The 21,054-nt window shown below is 27.6% G+C and overlaps 5 long non-coding RNA genes across 5 annotated transcripts; all 5 read right to left on the bottom strand.

Annotated features, from left to right (window-relative positions):
* Positions 1-2,349: 2,349 nt before the first annotated feature.
* Positions 2,350-4,064, bottom strand: LOC132931410 (uncharacterized). Its single transcript, XR_009662599.1, has 3 exons — positions 3,852-4,064; positions 3,073-3,173; positions 2,350-2,567 (listed from the first exon to the last, which is right to left on the bottom strand). It is a non-coding gene; the product is annotated as an uncharacterized LOC132931410 (long non-coding RNA).
* Positions 4,065-6,279: 2,215 nt separating this feature from the next.
* LOC132931403 (uncharacterized) lies at positions 6,280-7,994 on the bottom strand. Its single transcript, XR_009662593.1, has 3 exons — positions 7,782-7,994; positions 7,003-7,103; positions 6,280-6,497 (listed from the first exon to the last, which is right to left on the bottom strand). It is a non-coding gene; the product is annotated as an uncharacterized LOC132931403 (long non-coding RNA).
* A 2,215-nt stretch (positions 7,995-10,209) lies between these two features.
* On the bottom strand, positions 10,210-11,924 carry LOC132931404 (uncharacterized). The gene is made up of 3 exons (XR_009662594.1): positions 11,712-11,924; positions 10,933-11,033; positions 10,210-10,427 (listed from the first exon to the last, which is right to left on the bottom strand). It is a non-coding gene; the product is annotated as an uncharacterized LOC132931404 (long non-coding RNA).
* A 2,215-nt stretch (positions 11,925-14,139) lies between these two features.
* Positions 14,140-15,854, bottom strand: LOC132931405 (uncharacterized). The gene is made up of 3 exons (XR_009662595.1): positions 15,642-15,854; positions 14,863-14,963; positions 14,140-14,357 (listed from the first exon to the last, which is right to left on the bottom strand). It is a non-coding gene; the product is annotated as an uncharacterized LOC132931405 (long non-coding RNA).
* Positions 15,855-18,066: 2,212 nt separating this feature from the next.
* On the bottom strand, positions 18,067-19,781 carry LOC132931406 (uncharacterized). The gene is made up of 3 exons (XR_009662596.1): positions 19,569-19,781; positions 18,790-18,890; positions 18,067-18,284 (listed from the first exon to the last, which is right to left on the bottom strand). It is a non-coding gene; the product is annotated as an uncharacterized LOC132931406 (long non-coding RNA).
* Positions 19,782-21,054: the final 1,273 nt, after the last annotated feature.

Genomic DNA, 21,054 nt, shown 5'->3' with positions numbered 1-21,054 from the left:
TCCCAAGCGATAGAAATGTTAATTCATGTCTCAGCATATTCTATTGAATGATCTGCTGTACTGCCATCTAAAAATAAAAAATAGTCAGTTAAATATGTATAGTGTTTGGAGAATAACTTGAGAATACAGTGTTTTACAAGCAGTTCAAAGTATGACTTTGTAATGTTTGTTTAAATTATCATATCAAAATTATGATATTAAATCATTTTTTATTGTGTGTATGAAGCATCACCTTAAATGTAATATTTGAAAGTCAATTATGGAAAATTAGAATCATTTGCTTATAATCTAATGGTCAGGGTTTCATGACACTGACTTTTTGTTACACTACTATTAATTTAATATCAATTAAATTCAATACCCATTACACGCACGTTGCACAAAACCGTTATTATTAGCAGTATCGTCTAGTACATTTTCAACGTAGGATATTGATATTTAGCATAGTGGTAGAAATGTGAATTCATGTCTCAGCATGTATTGAATGATCTGCTGTACTGCCATCTAAAAAAAAAATAGTAAGTTAAATATGTATAATGGTTGGAGGATAAAATGTCGCTACTAGACACCGTAAGGAGGACAACAATTTTTATATAACAACTATTACGTGGACAACACTGAATAATTTTGAAATGGAAACAGTCAAAACATAAACTAACAGACAAACTTCATTTTTATTACAAAATTCTTGAAAACAATTTACAGTTGAAACTCAAATACAAATACGAATGTAAAACTGGAAAATTAAATGAAATATAGACATAATATATAAACAGACGATAAGAAATAATAATTATGATAAGCCATAAAAGATAGTACCTACAAATATACCAGAATGTTTTGTAGAATATAAATGTACCTATTATAAGTGTGACTAAAGAATACATTTGTACAACTGAAAATTTGCTCCTTTTCAATATGAAAAAAGTGGGTATCGCTCCGCTGTATAGTAGAGATGGAGAGTAGGTCACTGGTCACTTTAATGGATGTGTTAAATTTGAATGCAACGACGGGTAGCATTGTATACGAAAACGATTCTGAACGGAGATGATATGTCAGTCAATGATAATTAATTGGACATATTATATTATTACCTATATTTAAATTGTAATATATCGTTATTTTACGCGATTTCGTAAAAAATTATATTTCATACGCACATAAAATGTTTTCTATATTGACAATGGATTTTTTTTTTTTTACGGTTACTTGAAGGAAAACTTATGGATAACCTAGTATTGGATTTTTGAACCTTAAGTATAAATCACAAAGATTTTATGAATTTTCAACTTCAAAATTCTTTGCAAATTTTCGTGATTTTGATATATTTTCTAAACATTTGAACTCTAAATGCTTATAAACAAAAATTGTGACTAACGATTTTTGATTTATTTTTTACTACGATAAGTTTCAATTATCTATAAGTAGCTTAAAAAATGTCAAAATATTTTGAAAATTTAATCGCAAATAGATAACGCTAACATAAACGTTTGTTGAAAATTTCAAGTATTTACAATGAGTCGTTTTTGAGTTACAGCAAAATCAAAAAATCGATTTTGTCTTTTCAAAGAGGGGCTGAAGTCAAAAACGAAGCATTATTACTACTCCAAAAAGTGATGACGGACACAAAAATAATACAAACATCATTGTAAAATCAATACATTCATCACTCCGTTCAGAATCTAAAAATATTAATTTGTATTATTCGTCAAAATTAACTTGTAAAATCATATTTTATAGTTTTTATGAAGTAAAAATATCAGGTTAAATGAAACATGTGCAAGTTAAAAATTATAAATTATAATCATTTTCGTAATCGAGTAGTCAAGGATCAAGACACTTACTTGTGTTAACTTCGGGCATAAAATATGAACAATTCGTTTATAATATCAAAAATCTTTATTAAATGAACAACAACTACACCCAATAGCTAAGTAAAAACAACCATCAGTTATGTTAAAAGGCCGTCCGGCGAACGGCACACAACCAACTAGTTTTACTCCGAGGCGATCGGGCATCGGCCGACGGATGTCGTCACCACTACCGCCCTCTGTCGGTGCATACATTTAATAATTTTGAGTGTTTTATAAGCAGTTTAAAATGGGAATTTGTCAAAATTATCATATAAAAACATGTATCATAGTGTATTCAAAATACCAGGTTAAATGAAAAACGTGAAAGATAATAATGGTAAATTTCTTAAACTATTGTTCAAGCTTCTAAACATTAACTTAATATTTGAGTGTTTTATAAATGTTTTATAATGATCATTTAAATATAGTAAAAATAAAATATATTTATAGCATAGGTAAATTTTAAGAATAAACAATACAAGCTAAAGGTGTTTACTATTATTTTATTCAGATATTTAACAAATCTCAATTGTTTCACAGCTATTAATTTAGTATCAATTATATTCAATAACCATTGCACGCACATTGCATAAATCCAATATTATTATCAGTATCTTCTAGTCCATTTTCAACATAGGATGTTGATACTTTCCTTGGTGGTAGAAATGTGAATTCGTGTCACAGCGTTCCTTGATTGATCTGATATACTGCCAACTGAAAAAATGTAGTAAGTTAATAATGTATAACGGTTGGAGAATAACTTGAGAATATAGTGTTTTACAGGCAGTTCAAAGTATGAATTTGTAATATTAGTCAATATTATCATATAAAAAACATGTTTTATAGTGTTAATGAAGTATCAGCTTAAATGACAAATATGGATGTTAGTAATGGTAAATAACAATCATGTACTAAATCTAATTGTCTAGGTTTCACGAAACTAACTTGATAATTGAGATTTTTATGAGCAGCTAAAAATATGAATTTGTAATATGAGTCAAAATTATGATATATAAGCACGTTTTATAGTGTTTATTATTAAGTATGAGCCTAAATGAAATATATGGAAGTTAATAATGGTAAATAAGAACCATTTACTTAATATAATGGTTAGGGTATTATGACACTACCTTTTTGTAACACTACTATTAATTGAATACCAATTACATTCAATACCCATTACACGCACGTTGCATAAAACCATTAATATTAGCAGTACCTTCTATTCCATTTTCAACGGAAGATGTTGTAACTTTCCCAAGCGATAGAAATGTTAATTCATGGTCTCAGCATGCCTCGAGTGATCTGCTATACTGCCATCTAAAACACAAAGTAGTCAGTTAAATATGTATAATGGTTAAAGAAATAATTATAATGCTTAGCAACAAAAGAGATAGTACAAATCTACCAGAATGTTTTGTTGAGTTTTAATGTAAAACAAAATAGAAGTAAAGAATACACTTGTACATTAACATAAAATTGCTGATTTTCAATATTAAAATAATAAGAGTTTGTAATACTTGTATACATTATACAATAAGAATCATTGTCATAATCTAGTAGTCAAGGTTTCTAGACACTAACATGAGAATTGAGTGTTTTATAAGCAGTTAAAAATATGACTTTGTAATATTTGTTAAAATTACCATGTAAAATCATTTTTTATAGTGTTTATGAAGTATCAGCTTAAATGACAAATATGGACGTTAGTAATGGTAAATAAGAATCATTTACTTAATCTAATTGTCTGGGTTTCATGACACTAACTTGATAATTGAGATTTTTATGAGCAGCTAAAAATATGAATTTGTAATATGAGTCAAAATTATGATATATAAGCACGTTTTATAGTGTTTATTATTAAGTATGAGCCTAAATGAAAAATATGGAAGTTAATAATGGTAAATAAGAACCATTTACTTAATATAATGGTTAGGGTTTTATGACACTACCTTTTTGTAACACTACTATTAATTTAATATCAATTAAATTCAATACCCATTACACGCACGTTGCACAAAACCATTAATATTAGCAGTGTCGTCTAGTACATTTTCAACGTAGGATGTTGATATTTTGCATAGTGGTAGAAATGTGAATTCATGTCTCAGCATATTCTATTGAATGATCTGCTGTACTGCCATCTAAAAATAAAAAATAGTCAGTTAAATATGTATAGTGTTTGGAGAATAACTTGAGAATACAGTGTTTTACAAGCAGTTCAAAGTATGACTTTGTAATGTTTGTTTAAATTATCATATCAAAATTATGATATTAAATCATTTTTTATTGTGTGTATGAAGCATCACCTTAAATGTAATATTTGAAAGTCAATTATGGAAAATTAGAATCATTTGCTTATAATCTAATGGTCAGGGTTTCATGACACTGACTTTTTGTTACACTACTATTAATTTAATATCAATTAAATTCAATACCCATTACACGCACGTTGCACAAAACCGTTATTATTAGCAGTATCGTCTAGTACATTTTCAACGTAGGATATTGATATTTAGCATAGTGGTAGAAATGTGAATTCATGTCTCAGCATGTATTGAATGATCTGCTGTACTGCCATCTAAAAAAAAAATAGTAAGTTAAATATGTATAATGGTTGGAGGATAAAATGTCGCTACTAGACACCGTAAGGAGGACAACAATTTTTATATAACAACTATTACGTGGACAACACTGAATAATTTTGAAATGGAAACAGTCAAAACATAAACTAACAGACAAACTTCATTTTTATTACAAAATTCTTGAAAACAATTTACAGTTGAAACTCAAATACAAATACGAATGTAAAACTGGAAAATTAAATGAAATATAGACATAATATATAAACAGACGATAAGAAATAATAATTATGATAAGCCATAAAAGATAGTACCTACAAATATACCAGAATGTTTTGTAGAATATAAATGTACCTATTATAAGTGTGACTAAAGAATACATTTGTACAACTGAAAATTTGCTCCTTTTCAATATGAAAAAAGTGGGTATCGCTCCGCTGTATAGTAGAGATGGAGAGTAGGTCACTGGTCACTTTAATGGATGTGTTAAATTTGAATGCAACGACGGGTAGCATTGTATACGAAAAACGATTCTGAACGGAGATGATATGTCAGTCAATGATAATTAATTGGATATATTATATTATTACCTATATTTAAATTGTAATATATCGTTATTTTACGCGATTTCGTAAAAAATTATATTTCATACGCACATAAAATGTTTTCTATATTGACAATGGATTTTTTTTTTTTACGGTTACTTGAAGGAAAACTTATGGATAACCTAGTATTGGATTTTTGAACCTTAAGTATAAATCACAAAGATTTTATGAATTTTCAACTTCAAAATTCTTTGCAAATTTTCGTGATTTTGATATATTTTCTAAACATTTGAACTCTAAATGCTTATAAACAAAAATTGTGACTAACGATTTTTGATTTATTTTTTACTACGATAAGTTTCAATTATCTATAAGTAGCTTAAAAAATGTCAAAATATTTTGAAAATTTAATCGCAAATAGATAACGCTAACATAAACGTTTGTTGAAAATTTCAAGTATTTACAATGAGTCGTTTTTGAGTTACAGCAAAATCAAAAAATCGATTTTGTCTTTTCAAAGAGGGGCTGAAGTCAAAAACGAAGCATTATTACTACTCCAAAAAGTGATGACGGACACAAAAATAATACAAACATCATTGTAAAATCAATACATTCATCACTCCGTTCAGAATCTAAAAATATTAATTTGTATTATTCGTCAAAATTAACTTGTAAAATCATATTTTATAGTTTTTATGAAGTAAAAATATCAGGTTAAATGAAACATGTGCAAGTTAAAAATTATAAATTATAATCATTTTCGTAATCGAGTAGTCAAGGATCAAGACACTTACTTGTGTTAACTTCGGGCATAAAATATGAACAATTCGTTTATAATATCAAAAATCTTTATTAAATGAACAACAACTACACCCAATAGCTAAGTAAAAACAACCATCAGTTATGTTAAAAGGCCGTCCGGCGAACGGCACACAACCAACTAGTTTTACTCCGAGGCGATCGGGCATCGGCCGACGGATGTCGTCACCACTACCGCCCTCTGTCGGTGCATACATTTAATAATTTTGAGTGTTTTATAAGCAGTTTAAAATGGGAATTTGTCAAAATTATCATATAAAAACATGTATCATAGTGTATTCAAAATACCAGGTTAAATGAAACACGTGAAAGATAATAATGGTAAATTTCTTAAACTATTGTTCAAGCTTCTAAACATTAACTTAATATTTGAGTGTTTTATAAATGTTTTATAATGATCATTTAAATATAGTAAAAATAAAATATATTTATAGCATAGGTAAATTTTAAGAATAAACAATACAAGCTAAAGGTGTTTACTATTATTTTATTCAGATATTTAACAAATCTCAATTGTTTCACAGCTATTAATTTAGTATCAATTATATTCAATAACCATTGCACGCACATTGCATAAATCCAATATTATTATCAGTATCTTCTAGTCCATTTTCAACATAGGATGTTGATACTTTCCTTGGTGGTAGAAATGTGAATTCGTGTCACAGCGTTCCTTGATTGATCTGATATACTGCCAACTGAAAAAATGTAGTAAGTTAATAATGTATAACGGTTGGAGAATAACTTGAGAATATAGTGTTTTACAGGCAGTTCAAAGTATGAATTTGTAATATTAGTCAATATTATCATATAAAAAACATGTTTTATAGTGTTAATGAAGTATCAGCTTAAATGACAAATATGGATGTTAGTAATGGTAAATAACAATCATGTACTAAATCTAATTGTCTAGGTTTCACGAAACTAACTTGATAATTGAGATTTTTATGAGCAGCTAAAAATATGAATTTGTAATATGAGTCAAAATTATGATATATAAGCACGTTTTATAGTGTTTATTATTAAGTATGAGCCTAAATGAAATATATGGAAGTTAATAATGGTAAATAAGAACCATTTACTTAATATAATGGTTAGGGTATTATGACACTACCTTTTTGTAACACTACTATTAATTGAATACCAATTACATTCAATACCCATTACACGCACGTTGCATAAAACCATTAATATTAGCAGTACCTTCTATTCCATTTTCAACGGAAGATGTTGTAACTTTCCCAAGCGATAGAAATGTTAATTCATGGTCTCAGCATGCCTCGAGTGATCTGCTATACTGCCATCTAAAACACAAAGTAGTCAGTTAAATATGTATAATGGTTAAAGAAATAATTATAATGCTTAGCAACAAAAGAGATAGTACAAATCTACCAGAATGTTTTGTTGAGTTTTAATGTAAAACAAAATAGAAGTAAAGAATACACTTGTACATTAACATAAAATTGCTGATTTTCAATATTAAAATAATAAGAGTTTGTAATACTTGTATACATTATACAATAAGAATCATTGTCATAATCTAGTAGTCAAGGTTTCTAGACACTAACATGAGAATTGAGTGTTTTATAAGCAGTTAAAAATATGACTTTGTAATATTTGTTAAAATTACCATGTAAAATCATTTTTTATAGTGTTTATGAAGTATCAGCTTAAATGACAAATATGGACGTTAGTAATGGTAAATAAGAATCATTTACTTAATCTAATTGTCTGGGTTTCATGACACTAACTTGATAATTGAGATTTTTATGAGCAGCTAAAAATATGAATTTGTAATATGAGTCAAAATTATGATATATAAGCACGTTTTATAGTGTTTATTATTAAGTATGAGCCTAAATGAAAAATATGGAAGTTAATAATGGTAAATAAGAACCATTTACTTAATATAATGGTTAGGGTTTTATGACACTACCTTTTTGTAACACTACTATTAATTTAATATCAATTAAATTCAATACCCATTACACGCACGTTGCACAAAACCATTAATATTAGCAGTGTCGTCTAGTACATTTTCAACGTAGGATGTTGATATTTTGCATAGTGGTAGAAATGTGAATTCATGTCTCAGCATATTCTATTGAATGATCTGCTGTACTGCCATCTAAAAATAAAAAATAGTCAGTTAAATATGTATAGTGTTTGGAGAATAACTTGAGAATACAGTGTTTTACAAGCAGTTCAAAGTATGACTTTGTAATGTTTGTTTAAATTATCATATCAAAATTATGATATTAAATCATTTTTTATTGTGTGTATGAAGCATCACCTTAAATGTAATATTTGAAAGTCAATTATGGAAAATTAGAATCATTTGCTTATAATCTAATGGTCAGGGTTTCATGACACTGACTTTTTGTTACACTACTATTAATTTAATATCAATTAAATTCAATACCCATTACACGCACGTTGCACAAAACCGTTATTATTAGCAGTATCGTCTAGTACATTTTCAACGTAGGATATTGATATTTAGCATAGTGGTAGAAATGTGAATTCATGTCTCAGCATGTATTGAATGATCTGCTGTACTGCCATCTAAAAAAAAAATAGTAAGTTAAATATGTATAATGGTTGGAGGATAAAATGTCGCTACTAGACACCGTAAGGAGGACAACAATTTTTATATAACAACTATTACGTGGACAACACTGAATAATTTTGAAATGGAAACAGTCAAAACATAAACTAACAGACAAACTTCATTTTTATTACAAAATTCTTGAAAACAATTTACAGTTGAAACTCAAATACAAATACGAATGTAAAACTGGAAAATTAAATGAAATATAGACATAATATATAAACAGACGATAAGAAATAATAATTATGATAAGCCATAAAAGATAGTACCTACAAATATACCAGAATGTTTTGTAGAATATAAATGTACCTATTATAAGTGTGACTAAAGAATACATTTGTACAACTGAAAATTTGCTCCTTTTCAATATGAAAAAAGTGGGTATCGCTCCGCTGTATAGTAGAGATGGAGAGTAGGTCACTGGTCACTTTAATGGATGTGTTAAATTTGAATGCAACGACGGGTAGCATTGTATACGAAAAACGATTCTGAACGGAGATGATATGTCAGTCAATGATAATTAATTGGACATATTATATTATTACCTATATTTAAATTGTAATATATCGTTATTTTACGCGATTTCGTAAAAAATTATATTTCATACGCACATAAAATGTTTTCTATATTGACAATGGATTTTTTTTTTTTACGGTTACTTGAAGGAAAACTTATGGATAACCTAGTATTGGATTTTTGAACCTTAAGTATAAATCACAAAGATTTTATGAATTTTCAACTTCAAAATTCTTTGCAAATTTTCGTGATTTTGATATATTTTCTAAACATTTGAACTCTAAATGCTTATAAACAAAAATTGTGACTAACGATTTTTGATTTATTTTTTACTACGATAAGTTTCAATTATCTATAAGTAGCTTAAAAAATGTCAAAATATTTTGAAAATTTAATCGCAAATAGATAACGCTAACATAAACGTTTGTTGAAAATTTCAAGTATTTACAATGAGTCGTTTTTGAGTTACAGCAAAATCAAAAAATCGATTTTGTCTTTTCAAAGAGGGGCTGAAGTCAAAAACGAAGCATTATTACTACTCCAAAAAGTGATGACGGACACAAAAATAATACAAACATCATTGTAAAATCAATACATTCATCACTCCGTTCAGAATCTAAAAATATTAATTTGTATTATTCGTCAAAATTAACTTGTAAAATCATATTTTATAGTTTTTATGAAGTAAAAATATCAGGTTAAATGAAACATGTGCAAGTTAAAAATTATAAATTATAATCATTTTCGTAATCGAGTAGTCAAGGATCAAGACACTTACTTGTGTTAACTTCGGGCATAAAATATGAACAATTCGTTTATAATATCAAAAATCTTTATTAAATGAACAACAACTACACCCAATAGCTAAGTAAAAACAACCATCAGTTATGTTAAAAGGCCGTCCGGCGAACGGCACACAACCAACTAGTTTTACTCCGAGGCGATCGGGCATCGGCCGACGGATGTCGTCACCACTACCGCCCTCTGTCGGTGCATACATTTAATAATTTTGAGTGTTTTATAAGCAGTTTAAAATGGGAATTTGTCAAAATTATCATATAAAAACATGTATCATAGTGTATTCAAAATACCAGGTTAAATGAAACACGTGAAAGATAATAATGGTAAATTTCTTAAACTATTGTTCAACCTTCTAAACATTAACTTAATATTTGAGTGTTTTATAAATGTTTTATAATGATCATTTAAATATAGTAAAAATAAAATATATTTATAGCATAGGTAAATTTTAAGAATAAACAATACAAGCTAAAGGTGTTTACTATTATTTTATTCAGATATTTAACAAATCTCAATTGTTTCACAGCTATTAATTTAGTATCAATTATATTCAATAACCATTGCACGCACATTGCATAAATCCAATATTATTATCAGTATCTTCTAGTCCATTTTCAACATAGGATGTTGATACTTTCCTTGGTGGTAGAAATGTGAATTCGTGTCACAGCGTTCCTTGATTGATCTGATATACTGCCAACTGAAAAAATGTAGTAAGTTAATAATGTATAACGGTTGGAGAATAACTTGAGAATATAGTGTTTTACAGGCAGTTCAAAGTATGAATTTGTAATATTAGTCAATATTATCATATAAAAAACATGTTTTATAGTGTTAATGAAGTATCAGCTTAAATGACAAATATGGATGTTAGTAATGGTAAATAACAATCATGTACTAAATCTAATTGTCTAGGTTTCACGAAACTAACTTGATAATTGAGATTTTTATGAGCAGCTAAAAATATGAATTTGTAATATGAGTCAAAATTATGATATATAAGCACGTTTTATAGTGTTTATTATTAAGTATGAGCCTAAATGAAATATATGGAAGTTAATAATGGTAAATAAGAACCATTTACTTAATATAATGGTTAGGGTATTATGACACTACCTTTTTGTAACACTACTATTAATTGAATACCAATTACATTCAATACCCATTACACGCACGTTGCATAAAACCATTAATATTAGCAGTACCTTCTATTCCATTTTCAACGGAAGATGTTGTAACTTTCCCAAGCGATAGAAATGTTAATTCATGGTCTCAGCATGCCTCGAGTGATCTGCTATACTGCCATCTAAAACACAAAGTAGTCAGTTAAATATGTATAATGGTTAAAGAAATAATTATAATGCTTAGCAACAAAAGAGATAGTACAAATCTACCAGAATGTTTTGTTGAGTTTTAATGTAAAACAAAATAGAAGTAAAGAATACACTTGTACATTAACATAAAATTGCTGATTTTCAATATTAAAATAATAAGAGTTTGTAATACTTGTATACATTATACAATAAGAATCATTGTCATAATCTAGTAGTCAAGGTTTCTAGACACTAACATGAGAATTGAGTGTTTTATAAGCAGTTAAAAATATGACTTTGTAATATTTGTTAAAATTACCATGTAAAATCATTTTTTATAGTGTTTATGAAGTATCAGCTTAAATGACAAATATGGACGTTAGTAATGGTAAATAAGAATCATTTACTTAATCTAATTGTCTGGGTTTCATGACACTAACTTGATAATTGAGATTTTTATGAGCAGCTAAAAATATGAATTTGTAATATGAGTCAAAATTATGATATATAAGCACGTTTTATAGTGTTTATTATTAAGTATGAGCCTAAATGAAAAATATGGAAGTTAATAATGGTAAATAAGAACCATTTACTTAATATAATGGTTAGGGTTTTATGACACTACCTTTTTGTAACACTACTATTAATTTAATATCAATTAAATTCAATACCCATTACACGCACGTTGCACAAAACCATTAATATTAGCAGTGTCGTCTAGTACATTTTCAACGTAGGATGTTGATATTTTGCATAGTGGTAGAAATGTGAATTCATGTCTCAGCATATTCTATTGAATGATCTGCTGTACTGCCATCTAAAAATAAAAAATAGTCAGTTAAATATGTATAGTGTTTGGAGAATAACTTGAGAATACAGTGTTTTACAAGCAGTTCAAAGTATGACTTTGTAATGTTTGTTTAAATTATCATATCAAAATTATGATATTAAATCATTTTTTATTGTGTGTATGAAGCATCACCTTAAATGTAATATTTGAAAGTCAATTATGGAAAATTAGAATCATTTGCTTATAATCTAATGGTCAGGGTTTCATGACACTGACTTTTTGTTACACTACTATTAATTTAATATCAATTAAATTCAATACCCATTACACGCACGTTGCACAAAACCGTTATTATTAGCAGTATCGTCTAGTACATTTTCAACGTAGGATATTGATATTTAGCATAGTGGTAGAAATGTGAATTCATGTCTCAGCATGTATTGAATGATCTGCTGTACTGCCATCTAAAAAAAAAATAGTAAGTTAAATATGTATAATGGTTGGAGGATAAAATGTCGCTACTAGACACCGTAAGGAGGACAACAATTTTTATATAACAACTATTACGTGGACAACACTGAATAATTTTGAAATGGAAACAGTCAAAACATAAACTAACAGACAAACTTCATTTTTATTACAAAATTCTTGAAAACAATTTACAGTTGAAACTCAAATACAAATACGAATGTAAAACTGGAAAATTAAATGAAATATAGACATAATATATAAACAGACGATAAGAAATAATAATTATGATAAGCCATAAAAGATAGTACCTACAAATATACCAGAATGTTTTGTAGAATATAAATGTACCTATTATAAGTGTGACTAAAGAATACATTTGTACAACTGAAAATTTGCTCCTTTTCAATATGAAAAAAGTGGGTATCGCTCCGCTGTATAGTAGAGATGGAGAGTAGGTCACTGGTCACTTTAATGGATGTGTTAAATTTGAATGCAACGACGGGTAGCATTGTATACGAAAAACGATTCTGAACGGAGATGATATGTCAGTCAATGATAATTAATTGGACATATTATATTATTACCTATATTTAAATTGTAATATATCGTTATTTTACGCGATTTCGTAAAAAATTATATTTCATACGCACATAAAATGTTTTCTATATTGACAATGGATTTTTTTTTTTTACGGTTACTTGAAGGAAAACTTATGGATAACCTAGTATTGGATTTTTGAACCTTAAGTATAAATCACAAAGATTTTATGAATTTTCAACTTCAAAATTCTTTGCAAATTTTCGTGATTTTGATATATTTTCTAAACATTTGAACTCTAAATGCTTATAAACAAAAATTGTGACTAACGATTTTTGATTTATTTTTTACTACGATAAGTTTCAATTATCTATAAGTAGCTTAAAAAATGTCAAAATATTTTGAAAATTTAATCGCAAATAGATAACGCTAACATAAACGTTTGTTGAAAATTTCAAGTATTTACAATGAGTCGTTTTTGAGTTACAGCAAAATCAAAAAATCGATTTTGTCTTTTCAAAGAGGGGCTGAAGTCAAAAACGAAGCATTATTACTACTCCAAAAAGTGATGACGGACACAAAAATAATACAAACATCATTGTAAAATCAATACATTCATCACTCCGTTCAGAATCTAAAAATATTAATTTGTATTATTCGTCAAAATTAACTTGTAAAATCATATTTTATAGTTTTTATGAAGTAAAAATATCAGGTTAAATGAAACATGTGCAAGTTAAAAATTATAAATTATAATCATTTTCGTAATCGAGTAGTCAAGGATCAAGACACTTACTTGTGTTAACTTCGGGCATAAAATATGAACAATTCGTTTATAATATCAAAAATCTTTATTAAATGAACAACAACTACACCCAATAGCTAAGTAAAAACAACCATCAGTTATGTTAAAAGGCCGTCCGGCGAACGGCACACAACCAACTAGTTTTACTCCGAGGCGATCGGGCATCGGCCGACGGATGTCGTCACCACTACCGCCCTCTGTCGGTGCATACATTTAATAATTTTGAGTGTTTTATAAGCAGTTTAAAATGGGAATTTGTCAAAATTATCATATAAAAACATGTATCATAGTGTATTCAAAATACCAGGTTAAATGAAACACGTGAAAGATAATAATGGTAAATTTCTTAAACTATTGTTCAAGCTTCTAAACATTAACTTAATATTTGAGTGTTTTATAAATGTTTTATAATGATCATTTAAATATAGTAAAAATAAAATATATTTATAGCATAGGTAAATTTTAAGAATAAACAATACAAGCTAAAGGTGTTTACTATTATTTTATTCAGATATTTAACAAATCTCAATTGTTTCACAGCTATTAATTTAGTATCAATTATATTCAATAACCATTGCACGCACATTGCATAAATCCAATATTATTATCAGTATCTTCTAGTCCATTTTCAACATAGGATGTTGATACTTTCCTTGGTGGTAGAAATGTGAATTCGTGTCACAGCGTTCCTTGATTGATCTGATATACTGCCAACTGAAAAAATGTAGTAAGTTAATAATGTATAACGGTTGGAGAATAACTTGAGAATATAGTGTTTTACAGGCAGTTCAAAGTATGAATTTGTAATATTAGTCAATATTATCATATAAAAAACATGTTTTATAGTGTTAATGAAGTATCAGCTTAAATGACAAATATGGATGTTAGTAATGGTAAATAACAATCATGTACTAAATCTAATTGTCTAGGTTTCACGAAACTAACTTGATAATTGAGATTTTTATGAGCAGCTAAAAATATGAATTTGTAATATGAGTCAAAATTATGATATATAAGCACGTTTTATAGTGTTTATTATTAAGTATGAGCCTAAATGAAATATATGGAAGTTAATAATGGTAAATAAGAACCATTTACTTAATATAATGGTTAGGGTATTATGACACTACCTTTTTGTAACACTACTATTAATTGAATACCAATTACATTCAATACCCATTACACGCACGTTGCATAAAACCATTAATATTAGCAGTACCTTCTATTCCATTTTCAACGGAAGATGTTGTAACTTTCCCAAGCGATAGAAATGTTAATTCATGGTCTCAGCATGCCTCGAGTGATCTGCTATACTGCCATCTAAAACACAAAGTAGTCAGTTAAATATGTATAATGGTTAAAGAAATAATTATAATGCTTAGCAACAAAAGAGATAGTACAAATCTACCAGAATGTTTTGTTGAGTTTTAATGTAAAACAAAATAGAAGTAAAGAATACACTTGTACATTAACATAAAATTGCTGATTTTCAATATTAAAATAATAAGAGTTTGTAATACTTGTATACATTATACAATAAGAATCATTGTCATAATCTAGTAGTCAAGGTTTCTAGACACTAACATGAGAATTGAGTGTTTTATAAGCAGTTAAAAATATGACTTTGTAATATTTGTTAAAATTACCATGTAAAATCATTTTTTATAGTGTTTATGAAGTATCAGCTTAAATGACAAATATGGACGTTAGTAATGGTAAATAAGAATCATTTACTTAATCTAATTGTCTGGGTTTCATGACACTAACTTGATAATTGAGATTTTTATGAGCAGCTAAAAATATGAATTTGTAATATGAGTCAAAATTATGATATATAAGCACGTTTTATAGTGTTTATTATTAAGTATGAGCCTAAATGAAAAATATGGAAGTTAATAATGGTAAATAAGAACCATTTACTTAATATAATGGTTAGGGTTTTATGACACTACCTTTTTGTAACACTACTATTAATTTAATATCAATTAAATTCAATACCCATTACACGCACGTTGCACAAAACCATTAATATTAGCAGTGTCGTCTAGTACATTTTCAACGTAGGATGTTGATATTTTGCATAGTGGTAGAAATGTGAATTCATGTCTCAGCATATTCTATTGAATGATCTGCTGTACTGCCATCTAAAAATAAAAAATAGTCAGTTAAATATGTATAGTGTTTGGAGAATAACTTGAGAATACAGTGTTTTACAAGCAGTTCAAAGTATGACTTTGTAATGTTTGTTTAAATTATCATATCAAAATTATGATATTAAATCATTTTTTATTGTGTGTATGAAGCATCACCTTAAATGTAATATTTGAAAGTCAATTATGGAAAATTAGAATCATTTGCTTATAATCTAATGGTCAGGGTTTCATGACACTGACTTTTTGTTACACTACTATTAATTTAATATCAATTAAATTCAATACCCATTACACGCACGTTGCACAAAACCGTTATTATTAGCAGTATCGTCTAGTACATTTTCAACGTAGGATATTGATATTTAGCATAGTGGTAGAAATGTGAATTCATGTCTCAGCATGTATTGAATGATCTGCTGTACTGCCATCTAAAAAAAAAATAGTAAGTTAAATATGTATAATGGTTGGAGGATAAAATGTCGCTACTAGACACCGTAAGGAGGACAACAATTTTTATATAACAACTATTACGTGGACAACACTGAATAATTTTGAAATGGAAACAGTCAAAACATAAACTAACAGACAAACTTCATTTTTATTACAAAATTCTTGAAAACAATTTACAGTTGAAACTCAAATACAAATACGAATGTAAAACTGGAAAATTAAATGAAATATAGACATAATATATAAACAGACGATAAGAAATAATAATTATGATAAGCCATAAAAGATAGTACCTACAAATATACCAGAATGTTTTGTAGAATATAAATGTACCTATTATAAGTGTGACTAAAGAATACATTTGTACAACTGAAAATTTGCTCCTTTTCAATATGAAAAAAGTGGGTATCGCTCCGCTGTATAGTAGAGATGGAGAGTAGGTCACTGGTCACTTTAATGGATGTGTTAAATTTGAATGCAACGACGGGTAGCATTGTATACGAAAAACGATTCTGAACGGAGATGATATGTCAGTCAATGATAATTAATTGGACATATTATATTATTACCTATATTTAAATTGTAATATATCGTTATTTTACGCGATTTCGTAAAAAATTATATTTCATACGCACATAAAATGTTTTCTATATTGACAATGGATTTTTTTTTTTTACGGTTACTTGAAGGAAAACTTATGGATAACCTAGTATTGGATTTTTGAACCTTAAGTATAAATCACAAAGATTTTATGAATTTTCAACTTCAAAATTCTTTGCAAATTTTCGTGATTTTGATATATTTTCTAAACATTTGAACTCTAAATGCTTATAAACAAAAATTGTGACTAACGATTTTTGATTTATTTTTTACTACGATAAGTTTCAATTATCTATAAGTAGCTTAAAAAATGTCAAAATATTTTGAAAATTTAATCGCAAATAGATAACGCTAACATAAACGTTTGTTGAAAATTTCAAGTATTTACAATGAGTCGTTTTTGAGTTACAGCAAAATCAAAAAATCGATTTTGTCTTTTCAAAGAGGGGCTGAAGTCAAAAACGAAGCATTATTACTACTCCAAAAAGTGATGACGGACACAAAAATAATACAAACATCATTGTAAAATCAATACATTCATCACTCCGTTCAGAATCTAAAAATATTAATTTGTATTATTCGTCAAAATTAACTTGTAAAATCATATTTTATAGTTTTTATGAAGTAAAAATATCAGGTTAAATGAAACATGTGCAAGTTAAAAATTATAAATTATAATCATTTTCGTAATCGAGTAGTCAAGGATCAAGACACTTACTTGTGTTAACTTCGGGCATAAAATATGAACAATTCGTTTATAATATCAAAAATCTTTATTAAATGAACAACTACACCCAATAGCTAAGTAAAAACAACCATCAGTTATGTTAAAAGGCCGTCCGGCGAACGGCACACAACCAACTAGTTTTACTCCGAGGCGATCGGGCATCGGCCGACGGATGTCGTCACCACTACCGCCCTCTGTCGGTGCATACATTTAATAATTTTGAGTGTTTTATAAGCAGTTTAAAATGGGAATTTGTCAAAATTATCATATAAAAACATGTATCATAGTGTATTCAAAATACCAGGTTAAATGAAAAACGTGAAAGATAATAATGGTAAATTTCTTAAACTATTGTTCAAGCTTCTAAACATTAACTTAATATTTGAGTGTTTTATAAATGTTTTATAATGATCATTTAAATATAGTAAAAATAAAATATATTTATAGCATAGGTAAATTTTAAGAATAAACAATACAAGCTAAAGGTGTTTACTATTATTTTATTCAGATATTTAACAAATCTCAATTGTTTCACAGCTATTAATTTAGTATCAATTATATTCAATAACCATTGCACGCACATTGCATAAATCCAATATTATTATCAGTATCTTCTAGTCCATTTTCAACATAGGATGTTGATACTTTCCTTGGTGGTAGAAATGTGAATTCGTGTCACAGCGTTCCTTGATTGATCTGATATACTGCCAACTGAAAAAATGTAGTAAGTTAATAATGTATAACGGTTGGAGAATAACTTGAGAATATAGTGTTTTACAGGCAGTTCAAAGTATGAATTTGTAATATTAGTCAATATTATCATATAAAAAACATGTTTTATAGTGTTAATGAAGTATCAGCTTAAATGACAAATATGGATGTTAGTAATGGTAAATAACAATCATGTACTAAATCTAATTGTCTAGGTTTCACGAAACTAACTTGATAATTGAGATTTTTATGAGCAGCTAAAAATATGAATTTGTAATATGAGTCAAAATTATGATATATAAGCACGTTTTATAGTGTTTATTATTAAGTATGAGCCTAAATGAAATATATGGAAGTTAATAATGGTAAATAAGAACCATTTACTTAATATAATGGTTAGGGTATTATGACACTACCTTTTTGTAACACTACTATTAATTGAATACCAATTACATTCAATACCCATTACACGCACGTTGCATAAAACCATTAATATTAGCAGTACCTTCTATTCCATTTTCAACGGAAGATGTTGTAACTTTCCCAAGCGATAGAAATGTTAATTCATGGTCTCAGCATGCCTCGAGTGATCTGCTATACTGCCATCTAAAACACAAAGTAGTCAGTTAAATATGTATAATGGTTAAAGAAATAATTATAATGCTTAGCAACAAAAGAGATAGTACAAATCTACCAGAATGTTTTGTTGAGTTTTAATGTAAAACAAAATAGAAGTAAAGAATACACTTGTACATTAACATAAAATTGCTGATTTTCAATATTAAAATAATAAGAGTTTGTAATACTTGTATACATTATACAATAAGAATCATTGTCATAATCTAGTAGTCAAGGTTTCTAGACACTAACATGAGAATTGAGTGTTTTATAAGCAGTTAAAAATATGACTTTGTAATATTTGTTAAAATTACCATGTAAAATCATTTTTTATAGTGTTTATGAAGTATCAGCTTAAATGACAAATATGGACGTTAGTAATGGTAAATAAGAATCATTTACTTAATCTAATTGTCTGGGTTTCATGACACTAACTTGATAATTGAGATTTTTATGAGCAGCTAAAAATATGAATTTGTAATATGAGTCAAAATTATGATATATAAGCACGTTTTATAGTGTTTATTATTAAGTATGAGCCTAAATGAAAAATATGGAAGTTAATAATGGTAAATAAGAACCATTTACTTAATATAATGGTTAGGGTTTTATGACACTACCTTTTTGTAACACTACTATTAATTTAATATCAATTAAATTCAATACCCATTACACGCACGTTGCACAAAACCATTAATATTAGCAGTGTCGTCTAGTACATTTTCAACGTAGGATGTTGATATTTTGCATAGTGGTAGAAATGTGAATTCATGTCTCAGCATATTCTATTGAATGATCTGCTGTACTGCCATCTAAAAATAAAAAATAGTCAGTTAAATATGTATAGTGTTTGGAGAATAACTTGAGAATACAGTGTTTTACAAGCAGTTCAAAGTATGACTTTGTAATGTTTGTTTAAATTATCATATCAAAATTATGATATTAAATCATTTTTTATTGTGTGTATGAAGCATCACCTTAAATGTAATATTTGAAAGTCAATTATGGAAAATTAGAATCATTTGCTTATAATCTAATGGTCAGGGTTTCATGACACTGACTTTTTGTTACACTACTATTAATTTAATATCAATTAAATTCAATACCCATTACACGCACGTTGCACAAAACCGTTATTATTAGCAGTATCGTCTAGTACATTTTCAACGTAGGATATTGATATTTAGCATAGTGGTAGAAATGTGAATTCATGTCTCAGCATGTATTGAATGATCTGCTGTACTGCCATCTAAAAAAAAAATAGTAAGTTAAATATGTATAATGGTTGGAGGATAAAATGTCGCTACTAGACACCGTAAGGAGGACAACAATTTTTATATAACAACTATTACGTGGACAACACTGAATAATTTTGAAATGGAAACAGTCAAAACATAAACTAACAGACAAACTTCATTTTTATTACAAAATTCTTGAAAACAATTTACAGTTGAAACTCAAATACAAATACGAATGTAAAACTGGAAAATTAAATGAAATATAGACATAATATATAAACAGACGATAAGAAATAATAATTATGATAAGCCATAAAAGATAGTACCTACAAATATACCAGAATGTTTTGTAGAATATAAATGTACCTATTATAAGTGTGACTAAAGAATACATTTGTACAACTGAAAATTTGCTCCTTTTCAATATGAAAAAAGTGGGTATCGCTCCGCTGTATAGTAGAGATGGAGAGTAGGTCACTGGTCACTTTAATGGATGTGTTAAATTTGAATGCAACGACGGGTAGCATTGTATACGAAAAACGATTCTGAACGGAGATGATATGTCAGTCAATGATAATTAATTGGACATATTATATTATTACCTATATTTAAATTGTAATATATCGTTATTTTACGCGATTTCGTAAAAAATTATATTTCATACGCACATAAAATGTTTTCTATATTGACAATGGATTTTTTTTTTTTACGGTTACTTGAAGGAAAACTTATGGATAACCTAGTATTGGATTTTTGAACCTTAAGTATAAATCACAAAGATTTTATGAATTTTCAACTTCAAAATTCTTTGCAAATTTTCGTGATTTTGATATATTTTCTAAACATTTGAACTCTAAATGCTTATAAACAAAAATTGTGACTAACGATTTTTGATTTATTTTTTACTACGATAA

The sequence above is a fragment of the Rhopalosiphum padi genome, unplaced genomic scaffold, assembly GCF_020882245.1.
Source record: "Rhopalosiphum padi isolate XX-2018 unplaced genomic scaffold, ASM2088224v1 scaffold1, whole genome shotgun sequence".
Taxonomy (NCBI): domain Eukaryota; kingdom Metazoa; phylum Arthropoda; class Insecta; order Hemiptera; family Aphididae; genus Rhopalosiphum; species Rhopalosiphum padi.
The sequence above is the reverse complement of the archived record's forward strand: the minus strand, read 5'-3'. Positions and strand labels throughout refer to the sequence as shown.